This window comes from Dromiciops gliroides, chromosome 1 (assembly GCF_019393635.1).
Source record: "Dromiciops gliroides isolate mDroGli1 chromosome 1, mDroGli1.pri, whole genome shotgun sequence".
In the NCBI taxonomy this organism is placed as follows: domain Eukaryota; kingdom Metazoa; phylum Chordata; class Mammalia; order Microbiotheria; family Microbiotheriidae; genus Dromiciops; species Dromiciops gliroides.
In genome coordinates, this window is record NC_057861.1 from 647,944,653 (window position 1) to 647,961,297 (window position 16,645).

Consider the following 16,645-nt stretch of genomic DNA (forward strand, 5'->3'; position numbering starts at 1 on the left):
CATGTTGTCAAATTATATTGATTGCATTTCCATCATATCAATAATATCTATTTCCTCCTATCCCCTTCATTTTTATTTCCTCTATCTTAATTCATGTTTTTCAATTATACAATTGTATTATCTTTCTAAACAGCTCTCTTATCTTCAAATGTCTCACAAATCGCCCCCAAGCAGATTCCAAAATGACCTTCCTAAGCCACAGGCTTAGCTAATGTCTAATCAACAATTATAGACTATATGGCCTAGCATTAACAATCTCCACAATTTGGTACCTTTTTATTATTCTCAGCTTTATTTCATGTAGTCTAAGTTTTAGCCAGACTGAACTAGTATAGATAATTACAATTTGTATCTATACCTTGTTTGCATTGTGAATTAACACAGATTTCCCAGATATGTGGAATGCTCTTTTACTTTATCTGCATCCTCTAATTCTTCCTTCAAAATGAAATCCAAACTTAGCCAGCTTCAGGAAATTTCTATATGGTCCTCCCAGTTGAATATGAATTATCCATTATTTAGTTTTCTTGAGCACTTTGTTTGGCTCTTTACTTTCATCATGTTCTATTTTATGATACATATTTGTATTTACTCCATCTACTCCTGACTCCTCCTAAGTGAACTATAAAGTCCTAGTACGTAGGAACTGTATCATGGGGATCTTTATTTGCCCATCACTGTTGCTTGAGTGCATTAAACATTTAATAAATGTTTGGTGAATTGAATTAAACAAATTGGTTTTATTTTATATTCAGTAAGTTTGTTTAGGAACAACCAGCAAAGATTATTTGATGGCTTTCCAATATGTTTAGATAAATCTTTTGATCTGCTTTCCAAGTATAGGTAATGGAAGCATTATATATGGACAATTATAGTTGTTCATATCTTTATACTTCAATGCATTTTCATAATCTATGTAGCAGGTTCATATTTTTCCTTAGTATTTACTTGAACTAACTATAATTTTTAATTACATTACGGGAATATAGATGATCATAAATGAAGATAATATAGTAATAAATGCATATAATTCTCAATTTAAAAATTACAGCTCTTTCAGTGAATTAAAACCTATTATAAATAGTTTCTTCTTTTTTTTTCATCATTTGATTGTTCTTAAGAGTAGATGTCCATGTAAATTAATTAATACATGTCCTTAGAAAGTATTCATTATTCACCATGCTCACCAGAGTTGATATCATATTAGTTATGCTAATTTTATACAATTAACCTTATATAATTGCTTTAAAGACCTTGTCTACTTGGGCAGTGCATTATCCCATTGATGGAATAACTGATGAAGTCCCAAACCTGTAACAAGCTCTAAAAAACTCATTATACCCTCAATATACATATTTTCCTTTTGGGTCTTTAAAAAAAAGGAAGAAAAAACCCTTACAATTTAGCTTAATTATTCTAGGAAAAACCCTACTTCTATTGTTAAGAATTCCCAATAGAAACCTTATTTCTGCCTGGTTTAGTTCATAGTTCTTATTATTCAAGAGTAGCTGGTAATGGAAAATCATTTTTTGAGGTAAAGCTCTTTAGGGTTTTTTTCTTCTTTAATTCACCTCTCAATTAGAAAAAGAAGTGATCAAATACTCTTTGATGGAAAATATGACAATAAATAAAAGAAGGATTCATTTGTGTATTGAAATTAAGGAACCATTTGCAAATTTTGTGCTTCACTGCTCAACATATGCTGATGGTGAGGAAAAAGGCAAACACAAGGTATTAACCCAATAATAGGTTCTGGGGAAATTGCCCTAGTTATACAATTGGATCAATCAGTACAGCAAGGTAAAACAAAACAAATCAAAACACCCTTGCTGTCAAGTGAGACTAAGGTAGGATAAAATAAAACTACATAACATTGTTTATTTATGATTTTGATGATCCATAGGACTTAAAACTTCTTTTGAAAAAAACAAATACAGTTCAGTGGCTACCCAGCGATGTTGAGAGACAGAATGGTGTAGGGGAAAGACCAGTAAACTTAAATTTAGAAAAGACCTGGGATTTAATCCTGCTTCTGACATTTAGTAGCTGTCTCACCATGGACAAGAAAGACACTTAATTTTTCTGAACCTGTTTCTTCAACTATAAATTTGTTACATCCTATAGAAAGCCTTTCCTGATATTCCCTAGTTCCTATAACTCTTCCTTCTCAAATTTTCTGGTATAATCCTCTCTTTTTAAGGTGGTGGTCTTCTTTTTCTCCCAGAAGAATGCAATTATGAGGGCATGAATCATTGTTTTTTTGTTTTTCTCTTTTTATCCTTATCTCTTCAAGCCCAAAGGGAAAAGTAGCCTATATCCTCAAGCAGTTTATATTGTAACTAAAGAGGCAACATGTAAATAAATCATTGGTGCCAAGCACAAAAAGAAATAGGGTCACTAAAGTGTAAGTGTTAATTTAGTTCTCTGACTAAAACTTCCCACATTGAACATAGCATGTGCTATTTATTTCCTATAGCATCTTTTGCAAGTAAGTGGGCATTGTTGAAGGCTAGTTAGTACAACAGAATGGTAGAGCAAGGACAGGCTAAGGCTATTCTGGTAGAAAGTACAAGTACAGCATGGAAATTGCTGAGTGCATCACAGAATACAAGGTAATGTGTTAGATTGCGAACTCTACCACAGTAGGAAGGCTAGTGGGGAGGAGTATTTATTAATCCAGTTGGAAGTTAGGATTCTCTCGTTAATTCACAGTGGTTTACCTTGTTAGGCATTTTTGTTTTGTTTTGTTTTGGCTTGTAGAAATAGGCGCAATTGCTTTTCCTTTGACTTACAATTCTATTTTAAGGAGTATTTTTGAGAGCACTGGAGACCATTCCTAGTCTTCCATCTCATTGGATGCTTGACTCCTAGAGTGTCTTTTAATACTTTTCTATTGTCCTTGGGCCCTGGATTTAATTGGAAAGATGAAAACTGCATTTCAAGCAATTTAGGGAAAATTAAACTAGGGACTGCATTAGGCTCTACTCTGTGTAATGTGACCCCAAATTTTAAGGAGCTTTGACTGAGATTTTACTACCTTATCAATAACATTTTCAGATTGAAAAATCTTTGTAAGAAATCTTCATTGATTTTATGTGAGGATAAAAATAGCATATGTGTGTGTCATTATATAATATATTAATGAATATTAAAAGTATTATGCAAATTGCTATATATACATTGTCAATTTTCAATCAATTAGTCATTAAGAATTTATGAAGTGCCCACCATGTGCCAGACATTGTGCTAACTATATCCTGCATATGTAAAAGGAGTGAAAAAAAAGTCCTTGCCCTCAAGGAGTTTACAATCGAATAGGGAAGACATCCAGCATATAAGTACATCCATACATACATGCATACATACATACATACACACATATATGTATATATGTGACTATATATTATATATACATATATATGATAAATTGGAAATAATTAATAGGAGAAATGCACTGGAGTTAACAGGGATTCAGAAAGGCTTTCTGTAGAAGTTAGGACTTTAGTTGGAACTTTCATGAATCCAAGGAAAACCAATAGATAGAGATGAGGAGGGAGAACACTCTAGGCATGGTCAACAGAGAAAATGATAGGAGCTGAGAGGAGTTTTTTAATCAAATAGCAAGGAAAAGAATGTCACTGGATTGAATATTATGTGGTAAGTAATAAGATGTGAGAAGATTATAAAGGTGTGGGTGGAAGCTATGAAAGGCTTTGAATGCTAAACACAGGAGTTTGCATTTGATTCAGGAGGCTATAGGGAGCCACTAGAGTTTATTGAAGGTGTGTGTGTGTGTGTGTGTGTGTGTGTGTGTGTGTGTGTGTGTGAGATGGTCTGAACTGCATTTTAGGAAATCACTTTGGCAAATAAATGGAAGATAAGTTAGAGCAGGGAAAGACAGAGACAGGGGAACCAACTAGCAATCTATTTCAATAATCTAAGCATGGGGTAGCAATGGTCTATATCATGATGATGGAGAGAAGAGGGCATGTTTGAGAGATGTTTTAAAGGTCCAATCCACAGGCTTTGGCAAATGATTGGTTATAAGATTAAGATAGATTGAGAAGGGGAGGCTAGGTGGTGCATTGGATAAAGCACCAGTCCTGTATTTAGGAGTACCTGAGTTCAAATCCAGCCTCAGACACTTGAAACGTATAGGCTGTGTGACCCTGGGCAAGTCACTTAACCCCCATTGCCCGGTGCAAAAAAAAAAAAAGATAGAATGAGAAATCGAAGATGACATCTAATTTGGGGGTCTGGGGGACTAAGAATCGTGATACCCTTAAATGTAATAAGGGCATTTTGAGGGTGAGGCAGGATTCAGGGGCAAGATACTAAGTTCAATTTTGGATATATTGAGTTTAAGATATTTATTAGACATCCAATTTAAGATGTCTGATAAGAAGTTGGAGATATGAGACAGCAGAGAATTTAGGGAAGAATAATTATATGTGAGAATCATCCTTACAGAGATGATGATTAAATCCATAGGAGTTGATGAGATCACCACACAACAGAGTGTAAAGTTAGAAGAGAAGAGGATGCAGGACAAATCCCTGTGGGACACAGTCAGAATAAGAGGATAATGGAGGCACTTAATAGAAGTCAACTTATAAAGGAGTTTAGCCACAAAAGACAGAAGAGATATAGGATAATAGTGAGCAAGGATGGAAGGATCAAATGAAAGGTTTTGGGGTTTTTTTCTGTTTGTCTCTTTTTTGAGGATGCAAGAGACATGCATATTTTTGTAGGCAGCAAGGAAGGAACAGTATACAGGGAGAGTTTGAAGATAAGTGAGAGTATAGGGTTGATCTAGAGGGATTTTAGATGAAGCTCTTTCTTTTGAAGGAGATATGATGGAATGAAATTGTCTATTTAAGTAAAAGGGTTGGTTTTAGTAAAAAGTTAAGCTACCTCTTTGTGTGAGACAGGAGAAGAGGAAATAGTAAGAGAAGGAATTATATGAGATGAGGAATGGGGCAGAAGAGGGAGATCACAGCATATGACCTTATTTTTTTTTTCTATAAAATGTGTGTCAAGGTTTTTCATTTGAGAGTCTGGGGGAAGCAAGGGTCATGAGAGTTTTGAGGAGTGACATAAAGTTTAGAAAAATCCCAATGGAGAGGGGAATAGTCAATTGAAAAGGGAAGGGTAGAAAAAATTTCCTATTAGCAATAAGAATCCAGTTGACATTTTTTAACATAAAATTGTAGTGTACTCAGTCAAAATGGTTACATGATTTTCTCCCCTTTTGTTTAGCAGTACACGTGTTTAACAGCAAAGGCAGCAGATGGCAAGAGTCAACCAAGACTGAGGCTTAGTAGGTCACAATCAGAGATATGATGAGAAGGCTAAAGAATCAAAAGAAGAGAAATTGTAGAGCTGAACTAGCTCACCAAGGGGTCAAAATACAAAAAATAGAAGAGAGCATGACTAATTCAGGAGTGATGGTCTAAGAGAGAACTGAGTAATCAAGGGATTATAATTCATACTGTAGATAAAGAATAGGGTTTAGTAAGGGAAGGGAGAAAAGAGGCAGAAAGCCAATAGATTATCATCAGATAAGGAGATTTTGGAATTCTAGAACATGACATTGGCACATTTGTGAATGATGGCAAGATCAAAGTTATAATCATCTTTGTATATGTCTTAGAAGTAGGTCATATATAGGAGTAAGTTGGGAAAATAAGTTGTTAAGGTGTTTGAGGGAGAGTCTATATGTATGTTGAAGTTTTCTAATAAGGACAGGAGTTAACAAGAGAAAAATTATGAACCAGCTACTGAACTTGCTGAGGAAGCAAGAGAAGAAGGTCTTTGGTCTGACAAGTAATCTTCAACTTTGCCAACCTACCTTCTGAGGTCAGGAAGCTATATATGTTTTGCCTAATGTGGGAGCATTTAGTCAGAAAACTAAATAACAATAGGTACTGTGGAGGGTACCAATATGTATGGGGCAGCTAGATTATGCAGTAGATAGAGTGGTTGGCCTAGAGTTAAGAAGATCTGAATGCAAATCTGGCCTCAGACACTTAATAGATGTTTGACCCTGGGCAAGTTACTTAGCCTTTTTTGCCTCAGTTTCCTTATATGTAAAATGAGCTGGAGAAGGAAATAGCAAAACACTTCAGTGTCTTTGCTATGAAAACCCCAAATAGGGTCAAAAAGAGTCATACATGACTGAATAATAACAACCAGCACATACTGTGTATCATGATCCATCAGGCCTGAAGAAAAAGGGACTGGCATCCAGTTGGGAACTATGAGACCAATTCTCTTTTCCCTGAAGCTTCCTGGAGTAGAGAATGAGGTAAGTGAAAATTGAATTCCTGAAAGTGAGAGAAGATTGAAAAACTTTTGAAGTAACGTGCCTGGGAAATTCACCATAAAAATTGAACAAAGATAAAGTGACCTACAAGGAAATGCAAGGGAAAAGTCTAAAACTACCCAAATCTCAAAAGGAAGACAACTCAGTTAAAAACCTACAGAACAGAGGCAGCTAGGTGGTACAGTGGATAGAGCACCGGCCCTGGAGTCAGGAATACCTGAGTTCAAATCCGGCCTCAGACACTTAACACTTACTAGCTGTGTGACCCTGGTCAAGTCACTCAACCCTAATTGCCTCACTAAAAAAAACAAAACAAAAAAAACCCCAAAAACAAAATAACTACACAACAGACAAATAAATTAACAAAGAAGCTATTTAAACAGAAGAGGAAAAGTCACCAAGACACCTAGATTACTGAAAATGTATCTAAATAAATATTGCAAGACAAAGGAAATTGAACCAACCTAATGAAACAGGGAACTCTGTTGATTCCCACAAAATCCTGAAGCTGCAGGAAAAAAACAAAGTTTCCTGAATGGTTCTAGAGATTAAATTAGAATCATGGAAAAAGAAGGTAAAAAAGGAACAAAGGGAAGAATTTATGGCCTTCACAAGCAGGAATAATTAGCAACACTAAAAGAAAACAAAAACCAACCCCAAAACCTTTAAGACAAAATGGTGTCTCCCAAAATAAGTAAAAGAGAACAAGCAATTGGTAAATAAAAATATATTGAAATGAAGAACAATCTGGAAGAAGAAAAGGACAAATCAATAACATTAAAAGAATATATCACCTCTATACAGATAAAACACATTGATGTCACACAGGATGCTTAGAGATAATTAAGGTATCATAGACGAAGCAAGGCAAGGCAAGGAAAAGAAAACCAAGCATTTTTTAAAAAATACTTAGTAGGTATGGGGAACTGTGTTAAGTTCTGGGTATAAAAAAATTCAAACCAAAAGATAATCTTCCTCAAGGAAATTATATTCTACTTCAGAAATACAATGCATAAAAAGGAGGTAAAACACATTGTGAGGGTAGGGAGTATGTTGGGAGAGTTTAAATATTTAACACGAGGACTTAGTAGAAAGCCAAAAAGACAGTGGAGAGGAACATTAAATTTGGCTGTCCTGGGTCCCTCCCAAAAAATGAAGGTTCAGGAGGAACACACAAATGGGAAAAGGCAGAAAGGGGATATTGCATAGCAGATGTATGTTCCAGGGTCAAAAATCTCCAGGTTCTGAGTGGGGTTCCAGGGTAAGATTTAAGCTGCAAACTTAACTGATATAAAGTGAAGTGAGCAGAACCAAGAGAACACCATAAAGAGTAATAGCAGTATCTTAGGAAAATCAACTGTGAATTTAGCTATTCTCACTAATACAATGATCCAAGATAATTCCAAAGGACTCATGATGAAAAAGGCTATCTACCTGTAGAGGAAGAACTGATAGTAAGAATGCAAAATGAAGCATAAAATTTTTGCTTTATTGTATGTGTTTGTCTGTTTTATTTAACAATGTGACTAATATTGAAATATGTTATGCATGATTAGACATGTATAACCTATATAAAATTACTTATCACCTCAGGCTGGGGGTACAGGGGGAAGAAAGGAAGAGATTTTGGAAGTCAAAATTGAAAAAATATAAAACAAATGATAAGAATATTTACATGTAATTGGGAAAAAATAAAATACTATATTAAAAGAAAAGCCTGCAGGTGAGGCATGGGGTTGATGTTTTGAATGTCAGAAAACAGCAAGGAAGGGAATAAACTTACTAGAAGACCATAATAAGCCAAAAAAAAAAATCTGAACAATATTATGCAAGAAATTAAAAAAAAAAAGTAAACCCCTTGGAACTCTTGAATGTAGAGGTGGAAGGCAGGCAGAAATTAAAAGAAGATAAAGATTGTCTCAATATATTATTTTAACCTCTATGCTTCAAATTCCAAGACACATAAAGTTTTAACTTAATAATCTAGAGGGGCAGTTAGGTGGTGCAGTGGAGAAAACACTAGCACTGGTATCAGGAGGAGGACTTGCGCTAAAATCTGTTTGTAAACACTTTATACTAGCTATGTGACACTGGGCAAGTCATTTAACCTCCTTCCCCCAACAAATTAATAATTCTATTAAACACATAGTCAATACTTCTAAATGAGACTGCTAGAGAAAATGCTTGTTTCTCAACACCACATAGAACTTTTATAAAAAAAAAAAAATTACCATAAATCACAGCACATATATATTGAAAACAAGTGTAAAAAGGCACAAGTAATAAATACATCCTTTACAGATCTGAACAAAAATAGAGAACAATTCATCCAATTGAAACAAAATGCAAAATTAAGTGGAGACTTAATCATGGAATACTAAATAATGAATTGTTTAAAGAAAAATCAGAATAACAATAAAAATTTATGTGAAAGACAATGAAAATGATCAAACAAGATGCCAAAATTTCTGAGAGGCTGTTAAAGAGTACCCCTCAGGGAAAATCAGTATACCTAAAATATATATATCAATGAAATAGAAAACAAAAGAACATTAATTAACTGATGATATAATTAACATTTACATAGTGCTTATTGTGTGCCCAAGACACTGTTTTAAATACTTTACAATTATTATTTCATTTGATTCTCACAACAACCTTGGGAGGTAGGCAGTATTATTTCCCCCATTTTACAGATGAAGCAAAGAGAGATTAAGTGACTTGCTCAGGGTCCCTCAGCTAGTAAATGTCTGTTGTCATATTTGAACTCATGTCTTGATTCCAGACCCAGCAGCATATTCACTGCAGCACCTAGATGCCTCTTACAAATAAACAGTGCAAAATAAGAACCAAGTAAGTCATTTGAAAATAGTAGGAAAAACTGATAAATTGGAAACACAAAAACACTTTAGAAATGGGAAAAACATATTAAAAGCTGGTTCTTTTAAAAGACTGTTAAAATTGACCAATCTTTAGAAAATCAAATTAAAAAGAGAAAAAGGAAGACAATTGAAGAGGCAAACAAACCAACAAAATAAGATATAAACAAGGTAAAATCACCAAAAAAAAAAAATCAGAAGAAATAAAAAGGATCTTCAGAACCTACTATGCTGTTATTTACTAACCAAATTGAGAATATAAATAAAATAGAATACCTTTCAAACAAATATATATATTAAGATATATATATATCTTAATTAACAGGAGACTAAATAAAAATTTTAAATAATATTATATTGGTAAAAGAAGTAGAACTAGATGTAAATGAAATGTCAAAGAGGATAGGAGGGAGAAGAAATTCTTGGTCCTGATATATTTTCAGGTGATGTATATCAAAAATTTAAAATAACAATTCTAATACTAGACAAATAATTCTCCAAAAATTAAAAATAAAAACTGAGAAAGAAAGCATGCTAACAAACTTATTATATAAGAAAGTTATAGTGCTTCAGAAGATAAGCTTATATATTAACCCTTTTTCCAATTACAGAAAAAAACGTTTTTATCTACCTATGTAATAGTACACAAAAATTAAATATAAACAAGTAAAAGCAGGATAGAAAGTTGACTTAGCACTATGTGTATCTGAGCTTCATTAAACAGGATTTTACAATACTAACATGTTTTATGCAACATTTAGGCTCACAGCACAAATTCCTCAAGGTAATCCTGGTAGGTAAGTATTGTAAAAGTATTTTACAAATGGAGAAACACAGACTCAAAAAACACTCAGTTATCTCTTCCACATTCTAACAATTGTCATTACCCAGTGCTCACTGTCTGCACTTTGTATTCTGTACTTCATTGACCTTGGCAGCAACTAGATGATGAACTTTTTAAAATTCTACTTTTATGAAAAGGGCATCAGTTTTGAAACCACAAGGGATGAGCCGACACTTTCAAAACTTCTGAGTACTTTTATAGTACTGAAAATAATGTGATTTTGTGTAGAAAGAAAACTTGCTTCTGGAATACATATGCACCTGGAATGGTGTCTCTTTCAGTAGAGTTAAAATTTTAGTTGGTTTTACCTAGCCTATTTGTCTGTTTACTCCTTTTTCCACTACTATAAGTGAGGACAATGGCTTTTAGACACACAGGAGATACACATCTGGATATGTTTTCTCAGGGAAACACCTTTGGGAGCTGAACAATGCTGTGCACCACTGAGCTGTAACATCTCATTATCACTGGTGTTGAAAGCTGTACTGAATTGGTGAGCTCTTAGATAATAGTGCTTTATGTGTTTCTTCTGTTACCCTGTCCACTTGTCATTTAGGTAGAAGCTGATGGATGCCTTCATTCATCAGTCATTTGAAAGGGATATTCCTTTGGAGGAAAGGGATTAGGGAGGGTTTTTGAAAATACAATGCTTTGGGAAGGGGTTTGATTTGGGTGGTGGAAGGGTGATAATCATGGATCTTTTGTAGGAAGCTAGACTCACAGGTAACTGAGTTCTGTTTAACAAGCTGGCTAAGATAGATAAAAGGAGGTCTCACATAACTTCAGATGCTTCCTTCCTTTCCACAATACATTTTTTTGGGGAAAGAAAATGGAAAGCCCCATCAGTCAGTTTCTGTGGATTTCTCCTCACCATCAAACACTTCTACCTTCCTCTTCCCACTTTATGCTTTTTAGCTATGCTTTCATATAATTAGCCAGGTAAAAGGTGCATTTGAAGCTTCCCAGAGAAAATGTGTGCAAGGCATTATTTATTTAATACCTGTCATTCAGTCAAAACAATAAAAATAGTCATTTTGAGGCATTTTCTCATTTTTTCTACTCTGGTATAGTAGATAGAAAGTATGCTGCCATTTAACCTCATCTGGCTACTGAATTATTCACATATAATGGCAAAGCATGGTCAGAGGGTAAATTTCAACGGACAACTAAGTTGACATAGTTTCCCTTTAATATAGAGATTTCTTAGGATTGTGATTCTAGGCTATAGTTTAGTACAACTATCATTTCTAAAGAGTGGTATTTTGCTTCCTATATATGGTTATTTAAAACAATTTAGATCCTATCATTTCCCCTCTACAAAAGTGTTCCATGTCCTCTGTGATCCAGTAACATTGGCTTCCTTGGCTGTTTCTTGTTTAAGATACTCCAGGCATATTCACTGGTTGTTCCTAACACTTGAAATGATTTCCTAATTCATCTCCACCTAAGAGCTTCCCTGACTTCCTTAAAGTAGCAGCTAAAATCTCACCTTCAACAGAGGTCTCTCTTGATCCCCCTCAATTTTAGCTACTGCTGCTAGTGCTGGTGGTGGGAATTTTTTGTTTGTTTCTTTTTGTTTTTTAAAGCAGAGAGCTTCCTATAGAGCTAGTACAATACTGAGGACAGGGAATGGGATTTGGAATCACAGAATCCTGGTTTGAATAATAACCTGCCATTTACTATAATATCTTGGGAAAATCTTTTAACTTATCCAGGACTCATTTCCTTATCTATTGTACATATTCTTTCCTATATAATGTCAACTCCTTGAGGGCAGGAACAATTTCATTTGAATCTTCCTATCCCTTGTTCCTAATGAGGTGTCTGAAACATAAAAAGACACATTAAAAATGCTTTGTCAATTGATTTATAAGAGCAATTCTATTTCTTTCAGATGTTACTTATAGAAATTAAGAAGTCAAGTGGGGGGGGGGCAGCTAGGTGGCACAGTGGATAAAGCACCGGCCCTGGATTCAGGAGGACCTGAGTTCAAATCGGGTCTCAGACACTTGACACTTACTAGCTGTGTGACCCGGGGCAAGTCACTTAACCCCCATAGCCCTGTAAAAAAAAAAAAAAAAGATAAAAAAAAAAGAAGTCAAGTGGGGGGCAGCTAGGTGGTGCAGTAGATAGAGCACTGGCCCTGGATCCAGGAGTACCTGAGTTCAAATCCGGCCTTAGACAATTAACACTTACTAGCTGTGTGACCCTGGGCAAGTCACAACCCCCATTGCCTCAAAAAAAAAAAATTCAAGTTGGAAGAACACAAGTTTCTCCAAAAAGATGGGGGATTAAAGTATAGCCATGTATAGAGCAAAAATGAGACATCTATCCAGGTAAAGTGCCTATTATCTGATTTTATCTCTTCTAACATAATGCAAACCACTTTAAATTGTAAATACTTAAACAATGTTCAACATATAAAAGAATAAATCAATGCAATATAAAGTACCTAGATAAACATTAAGTATCTGATGGGTTATACAAATCTGGGAGGCATCCACAATGAAATAAAGTCACAGAAATTGATGAAACTGAGATTTACCAAAAAAAAAAAAAAAGAGTCAGAGAGAGGATAAAGGAAAAGATGTTAGATAAAGATCACATTTGGGAGAAAGAGGAGGAACAGAAGATGTTCTAGGCAAGAAGGGAGAAGAGAAACAGGAATAGTGTCAGTGATACTAAAGAATGAATTTCATAACATATATCATAGTCAATTATGCTGCAGGCAAATCTCAAATGCTATAGATTGATAAAAATACTATTGGTAATGGTAATTAGGAAGTCACTAGTAGCCCTTAAGTAGCCTTTAAGATAATAGTCTTTAAATTAGCCTTTAAAATAATTTCAGCATCATTTTATTAAAAAAATCTGGATTAAAAGGAGTTAGTGGATAATCAAGAAATATAGTGAGTGTGGATGAATTACAGGTCTTCAAGCCATATTTTGGTATGTAATTGTTCAGTATGGTGTAGGTGGGTTCTTGTTCTAGAAGTTTTGACTGGATATCTTCTGATATATCTCATAATCCTAAACTGCTATGGTTTATTCAAGAATGCTTTGGGATTGAGTCAAGAGAAATTTTGTTTTTTCAAAACAAGAAATATCTGAACATTTTTGAAGGCTGAGGGACAGGAGTAACTGGAAATTGAGAGGTTGGATATTGAAAAAAGAAAGCAGATAATTGAGAAAACAATTTCTAAATTGTCTAGAATTAGGTAAATTGGAAGATAAAGAAAGACATTAACCTTTGAAAGGAATGGAAGCACATTATCATACAATACAGAAGGAAAAACAGATGTTTAGAAGGATCAATAGCCTGATATGAAGGGACAATTATAATCTTTCTTAAGACATCTGTTTTTGCATTATGTAGCCAAAACATACCTTGTCTTTCCTTTGAACTCTCATAGAATTTATAATATATATCATTTATTTTAAAATCAGCCATTTATTTGTGATATAGCATGAATTATTACACTGAATTGCTATTTGCCACTGAAATGATCAAATTACATTACATTTTTCAAATAGTTTTGCTAGAAAAGTTAAAAGAAAATTTGGTTAGATTTGTATAGGATTTATGGGAACAGGTGAACAAAACAATAGAGAATGAGAAATTTTGGATGAATTGTTTTCAGTACACCCCTCCACACAGGGCAATTAAAATTTCTAAGTGTATGTGTATGTATACACACACACACACACACACACACACACACACACACATACATATGTGTGTGTAGTTATATAGGTTTATGTCATGTGTGTATATATGCATATTTATATAATGTACATATGTACACACATGTATGTATGTGATATGGGAAAATAGGGTAGGGGGTTAGGGAAAGGGATTTGGGGTTTGGGGTCCTTAGGAATTCCTCTCTAAAGAATTACACCTGGGGCGGCTAAGTGGCGTAGTGGATAAAGCACAGTCCCTGGATTCAGGAGTACCTGAGTTCAAATCTGGCCTCAGACACTTAAGGCTTCCTAGCTGTGTGACCCTGGGCAAGTCACTTAACCCCAATTGCCTCACTAAAAAAAAAAAAAAAAAGATTACAACCTCTTGCACACAAAAGCAATTAGAATAAGATAGTAGTTTATACCAAGAGATAAATCATCAGATGTCTTCTCATGGGGAGAAAGGCATGGCAGGGAACATGGCTCTGAGATACCAATCTCCTTGAGCAGGAGACAGGCAGGTACTTTTACAGAGGAATTCTGGGGGTGGCCATCTGACTGTGGAAAGTTCCCTTAGTGAGGTAGGACCATGCCCCACAGGTGGTGGCTGGCAGAATTGAGTGAGGGTTGGTTGTGGATCTCTCAAGCCATCTCTCTCCTCAGGAAACAAAGGCAACAACCACACCCAAATTTATCTCCCCAGGGTTGAGGGAGACTAGAATGAAGGGTGGAGGTATGGAAGCTAGCTCAGTCAGATCTGACTCCACTTATCTCTTTAGGTGTGTCTGTCCTTTGGATTAGTTTCTCAAGGAGAAGGTTCTTTGATGTGCCCCAGAGAACTTCTGGGGTGCTATGGACCCATAACATATGTGTGTGTATTTATCCTTTCTAAAAGCAAAGCACTGTGCTAGTTCCTGAAGAGATAAAGATTGAAAAAAAGTGATTATTTCCCTCAAAGACCTATCATTCTCCTGAAATTAGACAACATGTATTAAATACACACACAACTGCACATAGATATATATGTACATTTTATATATAAATTATTAAACATATATACATGACTAAGTGTGTGTATGTATGTGTTGTTTGTCAGTCAAGAAACTGGAATGGTTTGTAATTTTCTTCTCCAGCTCATTTTACAGAAGAGAAAAATGAGGCAAACAGAATTAAATGATTTGCCCAGGATCACACAGCTAGGAAGTATCTGAGGTTAGATTTGAACTAAGGAACATAAGTCTTCGTAACTCTAGACAGGACACTTTTTCCACTGTGCCACCTAGCTACCCATAGGTATGTATAAAGCATATACTTGCATATGTATGTAAAGTATATATATATATATATATATATATATATATATATATATATACACACACACACATACATATATATGCATATATACATACATGACAAAGTATATGTGTATGAAGTATGTGCATATACACTTAATCATATAAAATAGATAATCACACATGCATATGTGTATACATATGCTTAATCATATATACTTATAAGCATATATGTATATATTTGTATAGGTATTTGGATCACTACTATGGCTTTATTGGTATAGGGAATTAGTGAATGAGAAATTTCCCTCTACCAACAAAGAAGGATATCTGCCCTGACATTTATATTCTAGAGGAATTGTTTAGAGGTACTGACAATATTTAAGTGATTCATCCAAATTAATGTAACAAGCTTGGGTCAGAAGAAGGACATAGTCATTCTAATTTTGAGAGCAGTTAGCTAACCACTAGTCATTCTGTCTCCAATACTGCATCTGTGATCACCAAATGACCAAGCATGTTTGTTTGTTTGCTTTAGTTTTTCTTTAGTATTTTCTTTCATGGCTGTTAAAGACAGAGAAAGGTCCCTATATCCCATCATTTTTAGGGCAGCACTTTTTGTTATTTCACAGAACAGGTAACAAAACAGATTTCCATCAATTATGGAATGGATACAATGTGGCATGAAAATGCAATAGAATATCATTGCCTCCCCCCTAAATAAAAAACAAATATTAGGAAATCAGATATATCTACATTTATCTGTCCGGTTCAGTTCAGACCTGGAGTCAGAAAAATACACAAATTTCAAGTCCAGCCCCAGCAACTTATCGTCTTACTCTGAGCAAGTCATTTAACTCCTCTCCGAATCAGTTTAATCTGTAAAATGTGAAAAATAAAAACATCTACTTCCCAAGGTGGTTGTGATGATGAAAGGAGATAATACTTGCAAAACTGCCTTGCAAACTTTAAAGGAACATATCAATACTATACTTTTCTTATCTAACTTGATAAATGATGATAGGAGTAAAATGGAATCAAAACAATATATCCTACCACCCTTAACAATATAAAAAAGAAAGAAACAATCAAATAAGGCTAATTACTGAGTAATTATAAAGACTCAACTTGATCCCTGCAGGCATATGAGGACAGGAACTTCACCTATCCTGTCACCCAGTCTCCTCTCTGAAGTCCTAGTCTGAGGTAAGTCTTCAGGACAACCCAGAAAGGCAGCCAGATGTGGGACATGAAGGATGAGAGTGCTAATCCATCCCACAGTAGTTGTCACTGGGGTTAATGGAATGGTCAAGGCTAGTACACACTCCTTTCACTGCCTTCTATAAGAAAAGGGAGGGAGGCTGTTTTGGCTGTAGAACATGGATGGGCTCAGAGAGACGTTGGAAAAGGCCAAAGCTTCTTAAACTGTGCGTTGCTATCCCAAATGAGGTCTCATAACTGAATGTGGGTATTGCCAAAAAATTGGCAACAGTAAAAGGTTATGTATACCTATTTTATGTACCTATACACCCAGGGTCATGTAAACATTTCTTGAGTGAAAATGGGTCACTAGTGGAAAAAAAAAATTAAGAAGTCCTGGACAAGGCCATCTTTTACTTAT